Source organism: Mauremys mutica, chromosome 5 (genome assembly GCF_020497125.1).
Source record: "Mauremys mutica isolate MM-2020 ecotype Southern chromosome 5, ASM2049712v1, whole genome shotgun sequence".
NCBI lineage: Eukaryota > Metazoa > Chordata > Testudines > Geoemydidae > Mauremys > Mauremys mutica.
Window position 1 is genome coordinate 6,804,317 of NC_059076.1, and position 18,588 is coordinate 6,822,904.

The 18,588-nt window shown below is 45.2% G+C and overlaps 1 long non-coding RNA gene across 1 annotated transcript in view; it reads left to right on the plus strand.

Moving 5' to 3' along the window:
* The first annotated feature begins 2,530 nt into the window (after nt 1-2,530).
* The window catches only part of LOC123370872, a 29,352-nt gene continuing 13,294 nt past the window's right edge, over nt 2,531-18,588 (plus strand). The window contains exons 1-2 of the long non-coding RNA XR_006579601.1: nt 2,531-2,642; nt 6,291-6,456. This is a non-coding gene — a long non-coding RNA (uncharacterized LOC123370872). The remainder of the gene's footprint in view (nt 2,643-6,290; nt 6,457-18,588) is intronic.

Consider the following 18,588-nt stretch of genomic DNA (forward strand, 5'->3'; position numbering starts at 1 on the left):
CTGGATGGTTACATAATGCTGTTTCCTCTTCCTTGTTTCCAGCTTCTAACTTATATGAAAGAAGCTAAAAATACCAGAGGCACTTTCCTAATATTACTTGTCCATGTCAGCAGAGTTGCTGTAGTTGCCAGAGGAATATTCTGGGACCACCAGTGGAAGGGGAGGTGGTCTCAGCAGTGGAAAGTGTTCCAGGCAATCTCCAGTGAGAGGGGAAATGGTGGGGCTCACATGATCTTGGAGAATAGAGGTTAAGAGCTTTGTGATGAATGGAAGGGAAGGTGATCTATGCAATAGCTAATTGATGGGCTGGTGGTCTGGGAGATCACCAGTGGGAGTGAAGAGGGTTTTTGTGATCCCCAATGGACAGGGGGAGGTGGTCTGGGAGATCACCAGTGGGAATGAAGAGGTTTTTTGTGGTCTCCAATGGACAGGGGGAGGTGGTCTGGGAGATCACCAGTGGGAGTGAAGAGGGTTTTTGTGATCCCCAATGGACAGGGGGTGGTGGTCACCATAGATAGGGACCAATGGGAGGAAAGTTACTCATAGATAATCTCTCTATGAAGATATGGTCCACATTAGGGCAAGTTGGAGGACCTATATTGCAAGTCATTGCGAGTAAACCCACAAAGCAATTACTTATCTCCATGAACTCTCTATTCTCAGGGTAAATACACAGGTCCGATCCTGTAATCGCTTTGTGTCAGACTCTCAGTGAAGTAACCAGCAGTTCTGTGCAGAACAAGAGTTGCAGAGTTGGGCCCATGTCACAAATATGTGCAAATTATTTTCAATGGACTTCCCCTTCCCCAAACGAGCTGAGGTTCACTTGATAATTCAGATGACATGGGACCACTCCTTGGATGTCTTGTCAGTGGAAACTGTACATGTAACCTCTCCAGCTAAAAGCAGGAGCTCAAAGACTCTCTCTTTTACCTGGAAGCAGTATCAGACTATGCGGACCTGTCACTGGAGGTGCCAAGGCTCTCTCCAGGTATGTCCCAGAGGGTGACTGCAGCACATGTAGATAACACAAGTAGCTTTGATCTGCTTAGCCTGAATAACAATAGCAGTGACACTGTGGCAGCCTGGGCTGTACAAGCCCACCCGGTACTGACCCTGGGGATCAGACCCGAATTAACCGGTGTGCGCTCGACACACTTGCACAGGGGCCTCGTCTCCACAGGGCTCCTGATCGCTGGAAACCCCCTACGCTCTCCCAGAACAAAATCCCAAACGTACCTCGGCCAGCCCAGATCAATATTATAGGCCAGGAAGGGGGCGGTGCAGGGGGAGGTCCTGCCCACTGCTACAAAGCCAATAGGCCAGGGCAGGGACCTAGGCCAGTCTTGTAGGACAGCAGCTTGCTCTACAACCCCATCCCTGGGGTCTGCCACTCCCCAAGAGATGGGGGGAGGGGTAGCTCAGTGGTTGGAGCATTGGCCTGCTAAACCCAGGGTTGTGAGCTCAATCCTTGAGGGGGCCACTTAGGGCAAAAATCTGTCTGGGGATTGGCTCTGCTTTGAGCAGGGGGTGGGACTAGATACCTCCTGAGGTCCCTTCCAGCCCTGATCTTCTGTGATCCCATCCCACTCAGGTCTTCCCACCTCAAAGAGAATGGGGGGGGGGAGCCCAATTTCCATAGCACACAGGGTCCCAAAGGCTAACTATGTACTCAAGTGGCTAGCCCATGCTCCCACAGCTGCACTCTTCTCAGGGCTAGCTAGCTGGGGCTTGTTTACCAATGTGCCAATCACACCCTAAGTCTCACAAAGCCCAGTAGTGATCCTGGGCCCAAGTAAGGTCTCGCATCAAAACTGTACAAAATGCAGAGTTTCTCATAGTTTTCACATACCATCAGGTAAAAGTCTTCAAAGAAAGTGACCTGACATTCACATGCTGAGGTTCTGTCTATAAATGAATCCACTGTGAGTAGTAGATCTACAGGGAAGGATACAATTTTCAATTTACTGTCAATACTTAAGCAAAGTCAAACTTTGAAGCCAAAATACCTATTCAGTAGATAAACACAGGGGGCAAGACTTTTTAATATAAGAAGGTATTTTGGGAGCCGTTGAGTGCTCAACACTTTTTGGAAATCAGGCAGGTGCCTAATTATGGATTTAGGAGTTGAATTTTAGACTTCTAATTTTGAAAGTCTTGCCAGTTGCTCACTTCAACCCCTTTCACAAGTAGCAAACTATACTTTAAAGAAAGATAAATCCAGTCAAATTAAATATGGTTGGATTCACTGCTTTACCTTTTAATAGTGAAGTAGTAGCCTTTGAAAGACTCCTGGAAAACTTTTAAAATATCTTTCATGGAAACAGTCCCATTAGTTCATCATCTATGTTCTGTTTCTTCTTCCCTTCTTTTTTATATTCCTAAAGACATTTTCATGATGACAAGATCTGTTTTTCCTTTACAGTTCATTTACCCCTGCTGCTGATTCCTCCCTTGAAATCAGAACCCTCTGTGACATCATCATCATCTCCACAGCAACTAATATTAATGTTACAAACAGAGGATAATAATTTAAATGGGGGCATAAAGAAGGTTGAGCAGATGAATTCCTAAGCAATGAAATCTTTATTCATACAACTTTTCTGAGTAATAAAAACAGGGGGATAGAAATACAAGAAAAAGTAAGTCGCCCTGATAAGCAGGAAAGAATGTTTTTCAAAAGAGAAGTCAGTGAGCCTGATTCTGTTCTCATTTACACCAGTGTAAATCAGGAGGAACTGGGGTGAGTGGAGTTACACAAGAGTACAACTGAGCTCAGATCAGACTGAGGTGCAAGGGGGTCTTTAAATCATAGAATCGTAGAATATATGGGGTGGAAGGGACCTCGGGAGGTCATCTAGTCCAACACCCTGCTCAAAGCAGGACCAATTCCCAACTAAATCATCCCAGCCAGGGCTTTGTCAAGCCTGACCTTAAAAACCTCTAAGGAAGGAGATTCCACCACCTCCCTAAATAACCCATTCCAGCGCTTCACCACCCTTCTAGTGAAAAAGTTTTTCCTAATATCCAACCTAAACCTCCCCCACTGCAACTTGAGACCATTACTCCTTGTTCTGTCATCTGCTACCACTGAGAACAGTCTAGATCCATCCTCTTTGGAACCCCCTTTCAGGTAGTTGAAAGCAGCTATCAAATCCCCCCTCATTCTTCTCTTCTGCAGAATAAACAATCCCAGTTCCCTTAGCCTCTCCTCATAAGTCATGTGCTCCAGCCCCCTAATCATTGTTGTTGCCCTCCGCTGGACTCTTTCCAATTTTTCCACATCCTTCTTGTAGTGTGGGGCCCAAAACTGGACACAGTACTCCAGATGAGGCCTCAATGCTGAATAGCGGGGAATGATCACATGGCTCGATCTGCTGGCAATGCCTCTACTTATACAGCCCAAAATGCCGTTAGCCTTCTTGGCAACAAGGGATATCCAGCTTCTCATCCACTGTAACCCCCAGGTCCTTTTCTGTAGAACTGCTTCCAAGCCATTTGGTCCCGAGCCTGTAGCAGTGCATGGGATTCTTCTGTCCTAAGTGCAGGACTCTGCACTTGTCTTTGTTGAACCGCATCAAATTTCTTTTGGCCCAATCCTCCAAATTGTCTAGGAAGCAGTAAACATCATGGCTCATTATGGGTACTATACTGAATTCATTTTCTGTCCTCTGATGTTTCTTTGCTTGATAAGTAGAGACTAAATGCCCTACATGGCAGCGGCACACCCTCTTGATCTTATGGTTTATTTCAGGTTAAAAAACAATCCTCAATTATCCAATTTGCTGCCTTATTTTTTGGACAAAATTCAACTGCAGATTCCTGGGAGATTTTTCACAAGCTAGTATATTGGGTGACTTTATAATCCGGAGGTTACGTTGTTGACTGGCATCCTTTTCTGTAAAAGGAATGGAAGAGAGGGTCCTATGCCAGTGCTGGATCTGTGTTACGTATAGGGTGGGATGCCCAAGGGGGCATTAGGCGCTATCATGCTCAGCATTGCAGAGCCAGACTGCTAAGCGTCTCACGACCTAGTGGCATTCACGGCCTTGAGGCTCCCTGTAAAATGCACGGGAAGAGTTAGGTGCCTAAGATGGGGATTCAAAAAGCTAAGCAGGGAGACACCTAGAACAGCCAATAGGAAGTGTTGAGATGAGCGTGGCCTAAGCCCTCCCCCAGGTCAGAGAGAAGCAGCTATCTCTGCTCTGGGTTCTCAGCCATGAATCCACTCCTGGAGTGAGGCACCTACGCCAGGTCACAAAACAAGGAGGAAGTGGTGTCCCCCCATTAACCTTTACTTCAAATTATTGCCGCATGTCAGGGAGAAGGCGAACATGAGCTAGGCACTGCCATATCCCGGAGGCATGCCCTAACCCCTGGGCTAAGGGCTACAAGGACAGGGCTGTTTTGTGGGGGTTTAGCTGTGCTCTGAGCAGGTCTACTCAATCTGGCCTGCAGTGGTGCGGACTCACCCTTGGAGCTTCCCCTTGTGTTAATTCAGGACATTGCCACAAACTTCAGCTTCAGCACCTCCAGCAGGCTGCCTGCCTCAAGTGCCAGGTCTCCTGGGGCTCAGTCTTCCAGCCAAGGTACCTAAGTTCAGACCCCTTCCGGCCGGGGTATCATAAACAAGCCCAAACAAAACTGAATCATTCTTCTGCCTCCTTCGGACACTGAAGGGTTCTCTCCTCTACTTAGAAACCCTTCCTGTGCAGGAGTCTGCGCTGACCCCATTGTCTCTGCCTCTGACCCTAACCCTGGGCTTCTCTCAGCCAGAGAGACCTGTCTCCTCCACAGCCTGCCTCACAACTGAGCTCTGTCAGACTATTGATTACGGCTTAACTCCGCCTCCTCTGGCCTGAAGCCAATTAGCTACTCTCCTCCCCAGGTGCAAAGCATGACTAGCTGGGGGCATTCACTAGCTTGCAGGTGAAGGGGGATAGGCCCCCTCATGCGGCCCCAAAGGCAGAGTGAAGTCTACTGGGACTCAGTGTGTTAGGTGCCAGCCTACTGGTTGGTGCAAGGCCTGCGTGCATGCCCAGCAGCTAAAGTGTAGGCACCTTAAGGACTTTACCAGTGAAAGTTTGTGCAGCTAAAGAATGTAGGCACTTCAGGTATGTCTACACTGCAATTAGACACCAGTGGCTGGCCCATGCCAGCTGGCTCGGGCTAAGGGGATGTTTTACTGCAGTACAGACTTCCGGAGCCTGGGCTTTAGCTCTGCAAGGTGGGAGGTCCCAGAGCTTGGGCTGCAGCCTGTGCCCGGACAGCGACCCTGCAGTTAAACAGCCCCACAGCCCAGCACCCATAGCCTGCGTCAGGGGGCACGGGCCAGCCCTAGGTTTTTATTTGCAGTGTAGACATACCTTAAAGCAGGGTTTCTCAAACAGGGGTCGCCGCTTGTATAGGGAAAGCCCCTGGCGGGCCGGGCCAGTGTGTTTACCTGCCCCGTCCGCAGGTCCGGCCGATTGCAGCTCCCACTGGCCACGGATCACTGCTCTGGGCCAATGGGAGCTGCTGGAAGTGGTGGCCAGTAAGTCCCTTGGCCTGCACCGCTTCCAGCAGCTCCCATTGGCCGGGAGCAGCGAACGGTGGCCAGTGGGAGCCGCGATCGGCCGGACCTGTGGACGGGGCAAGTAAACACACTGGCCCGGCCCGGCCCGCCAGGGGCTTTCCCTACACAAGCGGCGACCCCTGTTTGAGAAACCCTGCCTTAAAGAGTTAGGCAGCAGCTGAACATGGGGATGCCAGTTGTGCATAAATGCTGGACTTAGGTGTCTAAAGTGGGAGTTATGCACTAAGGCGCCCTTGCAAATCTCACCTATGGGTACTCTGCAGTAGTAGCAGTGAACATTTATATGACAGCAGTGTCCAGTGGGGTTGGAGTCACAGCAGGGAGTTCAAGATCTGAGCTCTCAGTTGTGCAAGGGAGAACTTGCATGTGTAACTCCCATTCAAATGAGTTGATTGATGGAGAAACAGTTGCTGAAATAGCCTGTGGGATATCTATTCTGTATAATTAATGGGAAATTTGCTTGTAGGCAGCCAACATGGCTTTTGTAGCAGGAATATGTTATTAGAAGCCATTTAAAAAAAGCAATCAACTAAAAAAAGTAGAACTAACAAAAAAAATCCAATAATTAGAAACCAATAATTAGACCAACTTCAAGTGCAATATCTTAATTACAACTGTTTGACTCTGTCCCCATAGTAAATGGGCAAAGAGAGTGCTCAGAGATTAAGTGACCAGATAAAGGGAAAGGGAACTCCAGTGGTGCTCTCTTTTCTAGGTGCAATTCCAATTCTTCTGAGACCGATACATCATTTGCTGCCTTTCATTGAAGGCTTTCAGGAATCATGTACTTCCCAGTGGGCAAGGATGCAAACAACATCTCTTGTCTCCCATTTTGTGACTGCTGACTACAGATCAACACAGCAAGAGTGGAACAATTACTGGTAAGTAACTTAAGTTTTACACAATGCCTTCTGAATATTTTCTTTAATTTACATGTTCTAGGCATGGAGAAACGGCTCATTCATCCATCAGCACACATTCATCCATCAGCACAAGGAGTTGCCCTTTGGCAAGGGAGAAAGCCTTTGGGAATCTGATGTATTAGCAAGGAAAACAAGAGCTCTCAAATTAATTGGGGGAGGACCTGACTATCTGTTTCCAAGGCTTTAAAGTTTCCATATACAAATTGAGCCTCTTTGTGATGGAGCAGGTTTTTAATCATTACAGAAAAGAGAGAATTTATGAATAAGAAAACCAGGAAAATAAACTGCTGCTGCTTTCCCTTAAAATCAATAGGAAAGCAAAGGGAGAACGGATAGTTTGATTTTCTGCCACACTGTTTTTATACAACTACTTGAACAATTCAGTTTCTTTGATTTTTCACTTAACTTATTATGCCCACTTTTATTTAAATGAACCTGCTTATAAGGGGCATCTGTTTAAAGAAAAAAGAAATTTGGCAAAGCCTTTGGGAGGAACTCTTCCATTAACAAAATCACAATGGATGTTCAAATTCAGCAGTCCAGCAGTTGCAAAGTGTTCACTGTCTCATCACTTTTAAGTGTGCCATTGTTCAGACATGCTGGTAACATATGAGAACCAACACGCCATGTTGCAATCAACATTTTTATTTAGCCTGTTTGTTGAACTAAATGTATACCCATCTCTCTCTCTCTCTCTCTCTCTCTCTCTCTCTCTCTCTCTCTTTCTCTCTCTCTAAATTTTTGCTAACTGATCCAAAGGCAAGTTAACAGTGAAAGTTAACAAGTGAAACAATTTACCAAAGATGTGGTAGATTCTCCTAAATCAAATCTTTCTAAAAATAGTGTCTTGCTCTTGAAGCTATGAACTGGATGCAGGAATCACTGGGTAAAATTCTATGGTCTGTGTTATGCAGAAGGTCAGACTACATGATCCAGTTCCTTCTGGCATTAAAGTCTTTCAGCTGATGGAGCAACAGCAGTGATTTCAATGGAGTTTGGATCTAGTTCTGGAGGGACAGCTATAGTATTGCTAAGCTGTCCTACAATAATGTATATGTGAAATCTTGGTCCTGTTTAAGTCAATGGAAATTTTGCCATTGATTTAAATGGTGCCAGGGTTTTACCTAATGAATCTAAGGCTTACGATAGAAGCAGGGACACAGCAGCAAGTGGGGATGAAAGGATCAGAGGCAGTTATACTATAGTGGATTTCAATGAAAGATCATGGGCTTGTGTGACCATTTGCCATGCACCATTTGTAGCGATTGCACCAGTACTGAGTGGATGTAGAGCACCATCATTTTGAGATGGGAATGTTTTATTACCACCGTGTGCTGGTGTAAATAAGTGTGCTGGGGAGGTGCAATGGAGACCTGGGCCCCAAATCTATACAAGAAATATCCTTAGAAGGGAATATATTTGTCTCACTGTACAGTTAACAGAAGTAGCCATTATTTTTTTCCATTTTATACAGAGAAACATTATTATATGAAGGTCTTGAAATATTTCTAATTGATTTTTTGCTTTAAAACTATTACACTGAATACACTGTTCATTAGTGTGTGCTAATGTATTGGTTAGTTGCAGAGAATAGGGTTAGGCGCTATTGTCTGTGAGCATTTTTAACCAAAGCCTCTTCTTTGCTTGGCCTTTGAACTAATGATAGGCGGAGCTTTTGTTTCTTAAATTAGACCAAAGGAGACAAAGGAAATAGGGGTGGGGAAGAGCTGTAAATCTGGAGAAGCTGTGTATCTGGTGGATGTGTTTACTTAAAAGGGGAGGTTTCATTTAAAGAAAGTTTAAAGGAGGTGATCAGTGTGAGTGTTTGGAGTGTGACGTGTGTCCTTATTGAATAGCTAAAGGGAAATGGGAAAGACAAGAGTAGTCTAAGTTCATTGTATCGTATTATTGCTCGTAGGTTTCTAATGATCAATCTATCAAGGAGCTTACAAGATAGAATCATGAAAATATACAAAACTCAACAAAGGGAGCTGAAAAGGACAGTAGACTGTGCCAGACATAGAGCAGGGAAAGATTTCATACAGATCAACTCTCCTTCTCTTTATTAGATTAATTTCCTAATTTTTCCTACCATAACATTTTTTTTCAGTTATGTTTTTATCTCAGGTTATAACAATTTATCTCTTTTCTTCCTCATCCCTTATAATGGAGGTTGACAGGGTACCATTATGGGCCCAATCCTGCTGTCTTTACTCATGTCAGTGGCCGATTTGTCTGCAGAATCGGGCCCTGTGGATTTTCTCAAAAACAAACTGTATGTGACACTAGCAATAAAAAGAATGACTAGCTAGGACATGGCCAATGTTGAGACAATGTATGTTGATGCCTTTGCATGATGAATAGGCTAAGGGGAAATGTGAATACTTAGGGATTGACTCTGACCTTTGCTCTGTAAAATTTAATATTCCCCCAAAATAGCTGTGGTCCCTCTGGGCAGCGGAAGAGCAGTACAGCTTCCGGACTGCATTGCTCTCTTTGTTTTGGCAGTTTCAGGCTTGCGTTTGTGGGTGTCAGCAATGCTTTCCTATTTACACTTGTGGTAAACATGCATTAACCATGATTATGGATGAGTTTTGACTTGCTGTATGAATTATTCATCCACCATGTATCTTGTTCTGCCTATCCATTCCATGGCAGGCTCCTTGACTGTTTATCAGGAGTGACGTACAGCAGACGAGGAGAGTGACTAAGATTAGCACTGTCTGAAAAGTGTCAAAACCTCTGGATGAATCTGTAGGACCCAAATGGCTTTCGTCTCTCTCTGATCTAGCTGTAGGACTGTCTCTCTCTCAAATCACCTAGTAACACTGTGGACCCAATCAGTCCAAGTTGCTGCAACATTCTGCCATTGACAGTGCAGTATGTTGTGGCAGATGGCATGCAGTAAGGGGACATAGATTAGCTTTCCTGCAGTAACGTGCCACAGGCTGGGTGGCATACCTCAGCTGAGCAGTCAGTTTAGGACATGCCTTTCACTTCACTGAGCATTATGCCTGGTGATGCTGCACTGTTCTATTTCATAGAGTCGGTTTACATAGTGTTGTCCCAGCTCTTTCATGGTATTCTTAGATTTTGAAGGTCAGATGGTCATCTTAACTGACCTACTCCATAACAGAGGCCAAAGAATTTCCCCTGGTGATTCCTGTGTATATTGTGAAACAGCTACAACAAAGAATACTCCACACTAACAGTAATAACTTGTATTAAATTACACCTGGTTTGGTTAGTAAATGGAAATATTTTCAATACCGGATAAAATCTATATGTACAGCTGCATTTAATCTATTGATATACGGACTCAAATTTCTTTTGGAGAAGGCAATCTGTTCTGGATTAAGCATTCAGAACTAGGAATGCGATAGCCAATAGGGTGTGTACACCCTATGGAGCACAATTCTCAAAACACGGCGATGGAATCCCTCCCACATAACGCTATACACACATATCTGTCAAAATAAACACAGAAATATACCACACCATATAAATTATCCTTTGTACAGTTCACCTACCTCCCTGGGTTACTTTGTTTTGTTCACAATGGACAGTATCAAGCCCTAAATCTGATGTTAGCATTGTTTAGCACAGGATTCGTTCAGTCTAGATACTTGTTCTGCTTAGAAACCAACAGCACAGAGTATTCTGCAATTTTTTTGCAGCAGGATTCCTCATTGGAATCACACCAGCCATCTCCACGCCTCTCCAAGGAGCAGCGCACTAACTGGGATTATCAGCTGGATTCTTCTCTCACATATCAATGGTGTTGCTTCTCGTTTACACCAGAGTAAGAAGGAGAATCAAGCCCTTTGCTTCTTTTGTTTTCTGAAATAGGCTCAGAGAGAGGGTATAGTCCTTTTTGCCAATATCAGTGCATTTAATACTTGAGCTTGTAGAACTCTTGGAAATCAGCTGCACACCTATGTGACTGGCTATCCTTTAACTTGAACTCCAACAGTCAGAGCATACTGAGTGTATCTGCTAGAAACAGTAGCATGCTGCTGGTTTTCATGCTAAAAAGCACCTTCTTTATGTTTTCCACATTGCAAAGCTGCTCCTGCAAAGCACGGAGACAGGGGCTGTATACCTTGTGTCATCGTGAAGCTACACCTTTTCACTGCCTGTATCCCAGAACCCACGTACCCCAAAATAAAATACCTACGGGTTCTGCACCTAATGGAGCTGGCTGCTGAGGTGCAGCAATGTGAAAACTCTCAGGGAGAACAGCAAGGTTAGAATTTGTGCTGCTTAGATCATTATCTTCACTATGTGCTTCACAATAGAATTGATCCCATACAAAGAAGTCCCCATTTTAAAAATAAATCCCTTCAACCCTTCTTTTTATTTTAAACACCCGTAATATTGCATAAACATTTTCTAGAGGTAAGGCTTTAACTAGGCTTGGAAATCTATTTTCCAGAGATGAAATATACTTTTACAATGAAATATACTGCCTGTGCTTAACCCTTTGCTTCAGACTTATAAAACACATCACTTTCCCTCTTCATGCTGCTGTGATGTCTCACTGGGGTAGTGCTGCTTCTGGGTTCACTTAGGAATGGATTTAGTGGCAGGCCTCTTTGCCTAATGCCAAGTGAAAAGATTAAGTGTGGAAGCAGGAAGAGATGCTGCTAATGGCTTTTTGCTCCCAGGATCCATCTGTGAACTCTCTCCCTTGTCACTGAGAAAGATACTGGGGGAAGTGAGAAATTCTCAATTAACAATGTCAGCAGAGAAGTAGCGGATGATAGAGGCAAAACGGTCATACTTGCTGATCCTGAGTGGTGCTGTACTTCTGCAGCTCGTAGTAAATCTCTGGGATTTTCAGCTGCTCAACTTTTCTCAAGATTTGATCCTAAAGGAAGTGGCGGTGGGAAAGATGACTGCTTCATCCTGAGGACTGATATAGTAACAGATGATTTATTTTTTGCTGTTGGCCATTTTCTAGACATGCTGTATGAAATCAAATGCCTGATAGGCTAACTAAAATTGCAAGAGCTGGCATCTTTATTTTGTGTATGGCAGCAGCTTTGCATTACTCTGTTGGAACTACAGCAGCATGAAGGCCAATCAATATTCCTTCCGCACTCAATAGCAGTGCATGTTTGTTGCCATCAATTAGACATAACTGTTATTGTAATTTCCCTTGTTCCAGACAGGGTATTAGTGAACTTGTAGATACAGTCATATAAGCATGAGGTATAGTCTTATATACAGTAGTAGTAGCTTTTAATTAAATGAAAAAGCCTCTATTGGTAGGCTATGATGAATATAGCCTTTTTTTCTTTTTTTTTTTATTGTACATTAGTTTAAAAAACTACAGTAGTCATAATAAATTTGTAAGCTCTGTCTGGTGCATTCAGAGAGCAGAGTTCTTTTATGCACCATATGTGTATGCATTTCTCTATAGCTCAGTTCAGATAAAATTAATCAGAGAAAAAAGAGAATGGCGTGATTGCTCACTGCTGACCACAACATGACAGCTAAGTCAAATTTTAGGTCTATAAACCTTGAAAGCCTGTCTTTAGGTATCCTAGGTAAAGATGGTTGAAGATATTCCTACAGCATGATTTTCAATGGCAAAATGCTGCTCTGGTGAAATCAAAATATTTCAGACAGGGGGCCGGAATTCTGTTCAGTTCTGGTGAAGGGCATGGGATTAGACCGCGGTTCCTTATGGTTATGCACCATGCTCATGCATTCAGGATTTGACCAGAATCTGGCTCATTGTACTTCTAAATAAAACAAAGAATAATAACTCAATCTCTGCTGTTCTGGGCTCCCTCCTCCACTTTTCCTCATTGCCCTCCTCATGCCATAGCAGAATCCCACCGCATTGCTTAGCACGGCTAACTTCTCCCTTCTCGTTGACCCCCACGAAAAGGAGGCAGAGGGAACTGCTGGCAGGAAGTAGCATGTCAATTTCTTCAAGGGGAGGTTGAGAGGGCTTTTTATAGTGTCAGAGGGCCTGTTAAATTGCCTTCTCCTTTGCCATTCTATTCTATGTCCTACTTCAGTATCCCAGATGAGTCACACTCACAAACAGTAGGAGATAATTATCTCAATGAAATAAGGAGTCCCTCTAGCAAGGTGTTTTCACTTTACTTCTGTTCTTTTGTGCTTTAATCAGTCTCTAGTGGCTTAGAAAGGGGAATTGCAGGTGTCATACTTGTGTACTTGGCTAACTGATCTATAAACTCTGGTCCTGATTACACAACATCCTAATTACGCTTGTAGGAACTCCTGACTTGACCCTGGTTCTGCAAAGCTAGTCAATCCCCAGATCTGAAGTAAAAAAGGATTTGCTGGGACATGCACCAATGTATCTGCATTATCTTCTCTAATGCTTGTACGTGAGAATTCTCATAGTATATTTCAATATAGCTAGCCCTGAAATCTATACCAAACTCAGATGTGTAGTGAAGTGTAAGAGAATCATAGGACTGGAAGGTCCTCAAGAGGCCATGTAGTCTTGAGGATGAATTATACCTAGACCATCATGGCCAGCTGTTGGTCTAATCTGTTCTAAAAAACCTCCAATGATAGGGACATATATTACAAAATTGGAAAAAAAAATCAATCCACAAATGCATTTGTGGAACAAAAGGACTCAATTATACCACTGCTAAGTCTGCTTCTTGTTTCACGCCTGCCCCTTTGTCTGTTTAGGGCCAGACCGTGCCTTTAGGCCCAGCCCTGAACAAGAGGCTGCAACATCTCCAGGGTATCTTTATGTCTTTCTGCCTCAGAGACACCTCTGTGACCTCTGGGTCACAATGAATCCCTTCTTTCCTTCTCGCTTGCTGGGATAGTAGTTAGCTGCTGATCTATACCACTAGTCCATCCCTACACCACCCGGCTACCATACAGAGGGTGCGTGTATGTAGAACCAGTGCCCTGCCCATTTCCCACCTCTGTGTTCCAGGCAGGTGAGAAGAAACAAGCCCTGCTTACATTTGGGGGATGCCTACCCAGCAATAAAACATCCGTGGCTGACCTGTGTCAGCTGACTCGGACTTGGGCTGCAAGGCTATACATTTCAGTGTAGACGTTCGGGCTCAGACCGGAGCCTGAGCTCTGGGACTCTCCTCCTTTGTGGGGTCCCAAAGCAAATTTATATCCCGGCTATCTGAGCTTCGTGAGCCTAAGTCAGCTAACATGGGCCAGCCACGGGCGTTTTATTGCAGTGCAGACATACCCTTACAGACCCGAGCCCTATGGAGCTTCCTGACTTCTGAGTACTTTGCTTTGGAATATTCACATTCTTTTAACAGAGCTTTCGAAATGGAATTTCCTTGCTCATTTTTTAAAGGACGAGGACACACACAAACTGAGGAACTGTTTGCTGAAGAACAGGAGAATGTTGTGCCTCAGGTGCACATCCTTGTCCAGGATCCTCTTTGCAGTCTTTCCTCCCTTACCACTCTGAACTCCACGTCTTACCTATGGCTACCACTTGGCTAAAATTCCCCAGCAGAAAGAATCCCTTTAATGCAGATTTGGGGCTGACTTTGAAATTCTCTGGGCTTTATGGGTCTAGTTCAATTCCCATTCACTTCAGTGGTTCATATGGAACAGATTCATTTAGGGTATGTCTACACTACAAAAGTAGTTCGATTCAACTTAAGTCGAATTTGTGGAATCGACCTTACGAAGTCGAATTTGTGTATCCACACTAAGGACACTAATTCGACTTTGTGAGTCCACACTAACGGGGCAAGCGTCGACTTTGGAAGCGGTGCACTGTGGGCAGCTATCCCACAGTTCCCGCAGTCCCCGCTGCCCATTGGAATGCTGGGTAGAGCCCCCAATGCCTGCTGGGGGAAAAAATGTGTCGAGGGTTCTTTTGGGTAACTGTCATCATTGAACCGTCACTCCCTCCCTCCCTCCCTGAAAGCGCCTGCGGGCAATCTGTTCGCGCACTTTTCTGGTCAGTGACAGCACGGACGCCACAGCACTGCAAGCATGGAGCCCGCTGCAGTTATGGCCGTTGTCAACTCCTCGCACCTTATCGTCCACCTCTTCCACAGTCAGCTGCTGAGAAATCGGGCTACTTTTCAATGGTGCTGCAAGCACTGGTGGACCATAGGGGATGTTTTACCAAAATCAACGTCGGGTGGCCGGGCAAGTTCATGACGCGTGTGTGTTCAGGAACTCTGGTCTGTTTAGACGCCTGCAGGAAGGTACTTTCTTCCCGGACCACAAAATAACTGTTGGGATGTGCAGATGCCTATAGTGATCCTTGGGGACCCAGCCTACCCGCTAATGCCCTGGCTCATGAAGCCCTATACAGGCACCTTGGACAGTGACAAGGAACTCTTCAACTACCAGCTGAGCAAGTGCAGAATGGTGGTGGAGTGTGCTTTCGGACGTCTCAAGGGGAGATGGCGAAGCTTACTGACTCGCTCGGATCTCAGCGAAACCAATATCCCCATTGTTATTGCAGCTTGCTGTGTGCTCCACAATCACTGTGAGAGCAAGGGTGAGACCTTTATGGCGGGATGGGAGGTTGAGGCAAATCGCCTGGCTGCTGATTACGCTCAGCCAGACAGCCGTGCGATTAGAAGAGCCCAGCGGGAAGCGCTGTGCATCCGGGAGGCTTTGAAACCTAGGCCTGGTCTACACTAGGCGTTTAAACCGGTTTTAGGAGCGTAAAACCGATTTAACGCCACACCCGTCCACACTGAGAGGCCCTTTATATCGGTATAAAGGCCACTTTAAACCGGTTTCTGTACTCCTCCCTAACGAGAGGAGTAGCGCTAATATCGGTATTACCATATCGGATTAGGGTTAGTGTGGCCGCAGATCGACGGTATTGGCCTCCGGGCGGTATCCCACAGTGCACCACTGACAGCTCTGGACAGCAATATGAACTCGGATGCAGTGGCCAGGTAGACAGGAAAAGCCCCACGAACTTTTGAATATTTCCTGTTTGCCCAGCGTGGAGCTCCGATCAGCACGGGTGGTGGTGCAGTTAAAAATCAAAATAAAGAAAGAGCTCCCGCATGGACCATGCGGACGTGATCGCTGTAAGGGCAGGCAAATCTGTTCTATCAGCGCTCCGTTACAGAAGACGAAATTCAAAATCATTTTTAAAAAATCTCCAGACAGATGCCATAGCAGGGACTCAGCGCACTGCTGCGTGACAAGCATAACGGAAAGCCAAAGAATCAAATGGACGCTCATGGACTGGAGGACTCAAGCTATCCCACAGTTCCTGCAGTCTCTGAAAAGCATTTGCATTCTTGGCTGAGCTCCAAATGCTTCTAGGGTCAAAAACAGTGTCCGCGGTGGGTCAGGGCATAGCTAGGCAATTTACGCACCCCCCCACCCACCCCCAGAAGTGAAAGGGAAAACAATCCTCTCTTGACTCTTTTACATGTCACCCTATCTTTACTGAATGTTGCAGATAGACGCGATGCTGCAGCACTCAACACCAACATCCTTGCTCCCCCCACGCCATGGATGGCCAATCCTATTCAATTTATTCATAAATGATCTGGAGAAAGGGGTAAACAGTGAGGTGGCAAAGTTTGCAGATGATACTAAACTACTCAAGATAGTTAAGACCAAAGCAGATTGTGAAGAACTTCAAAAAGATCTCACAAAACTAAGTGATTGGGCAACAAAATGGCAAATGAAATTTAATGTGGATAAATGTAAAGTAATGCACATTGGAAAAAATAACCCCAACTATACATACAACATGATGGGGGCTAATTTAGCTACAACGAGTCAGGAAAAAGATCTTGGAGTTATCGTGGATAGTTCTCTGAAGATGTCCACGCAGTGTGCAGAGGCGGTCAAAAAAGCAAACAGGATGTTAGGAATAATTAAAAAGGGGATAGAGAATAAGACTGAGAATATATTATTGCCCTTATATAAATCCATGGTACGCCCACATCTCGAATACTGTGTACAGATGTGGTCTCCTCACCTCAAAAAAGATATTCTAGCACTAGAAAAGGTTCAGAGAAGGGTAACTAAAATGATTAGGGGTTTAGAGAGGGTCCCATATGAGGAAAGATTAAAGAGGCTAGGACTCTTCAGTTTGGAAAAGAGAAGACTAAGGGGGGACATGATAGAGGTATATAAAATCATGAGTGATGTTGAGAAAGTGGATAAGGAAAAGTTATTTACTTATTCCCATAATACAAGAACTAGGGGTCACCAAATGAAATTAATAGGCAGCAGGTTTAAAACAAATAAAAGGAAGTTCTTCTTCACGCAGCGCACAGTCAACTTGTGGAACTCCTTACCTGAGGAGGTTGTGAAGGCTAGGACTATAACAATGTTTAAAAGGGGACTGGATAAATTCATGGTGGCTAAGTCCATAAATGGCTATTAGCCAGGATGGGTAAGAATGGTGTCCCTAGCCTCTGTTCATCAGAGGATGGAGATGGATGGCAGGAGAGAGATCACTTGATCATTGCCTGTTAGGTTCACTCCCTCAGGGGCACCTGGCATTGGCCACTGTCGGTAGACAGATACTGGGCTAGATGGACCTTTGGTCTGACCCGGTACGGCCTTTCTTATGTTCTTATGTTCTTATGGCTGATGGTACAATATGACTGGTATCCGTCCTCATCATCAGCCTATTGGCACATGGGGCAGTGCAAAAGGACTGGTAACCATGCCGACTAGCATCGGTAAGGTCAATCAAGAGCGCCTGGTCCTAATTTTTCGTGGTAGATGGTACAGTATGGCTGATAACCATCGTCATCATAGCAACAGGGGGCTGAGCTCCATCAGCCCCCACCCTTCATGTGTAAAGAAAAGATTCAATTGCCCCTGGACTAGCAGAGGGATTCTGGGCTCCTCTCCTCCACACTCCTTACTGTCCTGTCTGGACTATCATAGCAGCTGGAGGCTGCCTTCCACTCATTTCTCACTAACAAGTCACTGTGTCTTATTCCTGCATTCTTTATTACTTCATCACACAAGTGGGGGGACAATGCTATGGTAGCCCAGGAAGGCTGGGGGAAGAACGGAATGAACAGGTGGGGTTGTTGCAGGAGCACCCCCTGTGAATAGCATACAGCTCATAATTTCTGCAGGATCTGACACAGAGCAGCTGTGCTCTCTGGTTCTATGATACAGTGGTTCTCTAGTACACTTGCCCATATTCTAGGCAGGACTGATTCTATTTTTAGATACCAAAAAGGAGGGATTGATTCAGGGAGTCATTCCCAATTTTGGCTTTTGCGCCCCTGGATGATCTCAGCCAGGGGCACTTATGACAGCAGCAAATGGTGCAGTGCAAAAGGACTGGTAGCCACGATCATCTTATTACCAATTTATGGTATGGTAGATGGTGCAATATGGCTGGTAACCATCTCTGCTATCATGCAAAAGCAAAAGCATGCTGCTGTGTAGCGCTGCTGAATCGCCTCTGTGAGCGGCATCTAGTGCACAGACGGTGACAGTCACAAAAGGCTAAACAGGCTCCATGATTGCCATGCTATGGCATCTGCCAGGGCAATCCAGGGAAAAAAGGCACGAAATGCTTGTCTGCCGTTGCTTTCCCAGCGGAAGGAGTGACTGACGACGTTTACCCAGAACCACCCGCGACAATGATTTTTGCCCCATCAGGCACTGGGATCTCAACCCGGAAATTCCAAGGGGCGGGGGAGGCTGCGGGAACTATGGGATAGCTACGGAATAGCTACCCACAGTGCAATGCTCCAGAAATCGATGCTAGCCTCGGACCGTGGACGCACACCACTGATTTAATGTGTTTAGTGTGGCCGCGCACACTCGATTTTATACAATCTGTTTTGCTAAACCAGTTTATGTAAATTCGGAATAATCCCGTAGTGTAGACATACCCCTAGGTTCCTCAGCGAGCAGCGTGACCTGTGACTGTTCAGTTTCTTTACAGAGAAGTTGAACCTGCCCCTGCTTCAGTTACTGTTGACTTTCTTCTGCGGTTACATACCCCGTTCACCATGTTTCCCCCCTTCCAACACACGTTTAAAAATAAAGTTAATGGAACATTGTTAATTAACGTTTTCTTTATTAATGAATTTGCGTTAAAGGGTTGAAACAGGGATGCAGACTGTGGTGGGTAGGGTG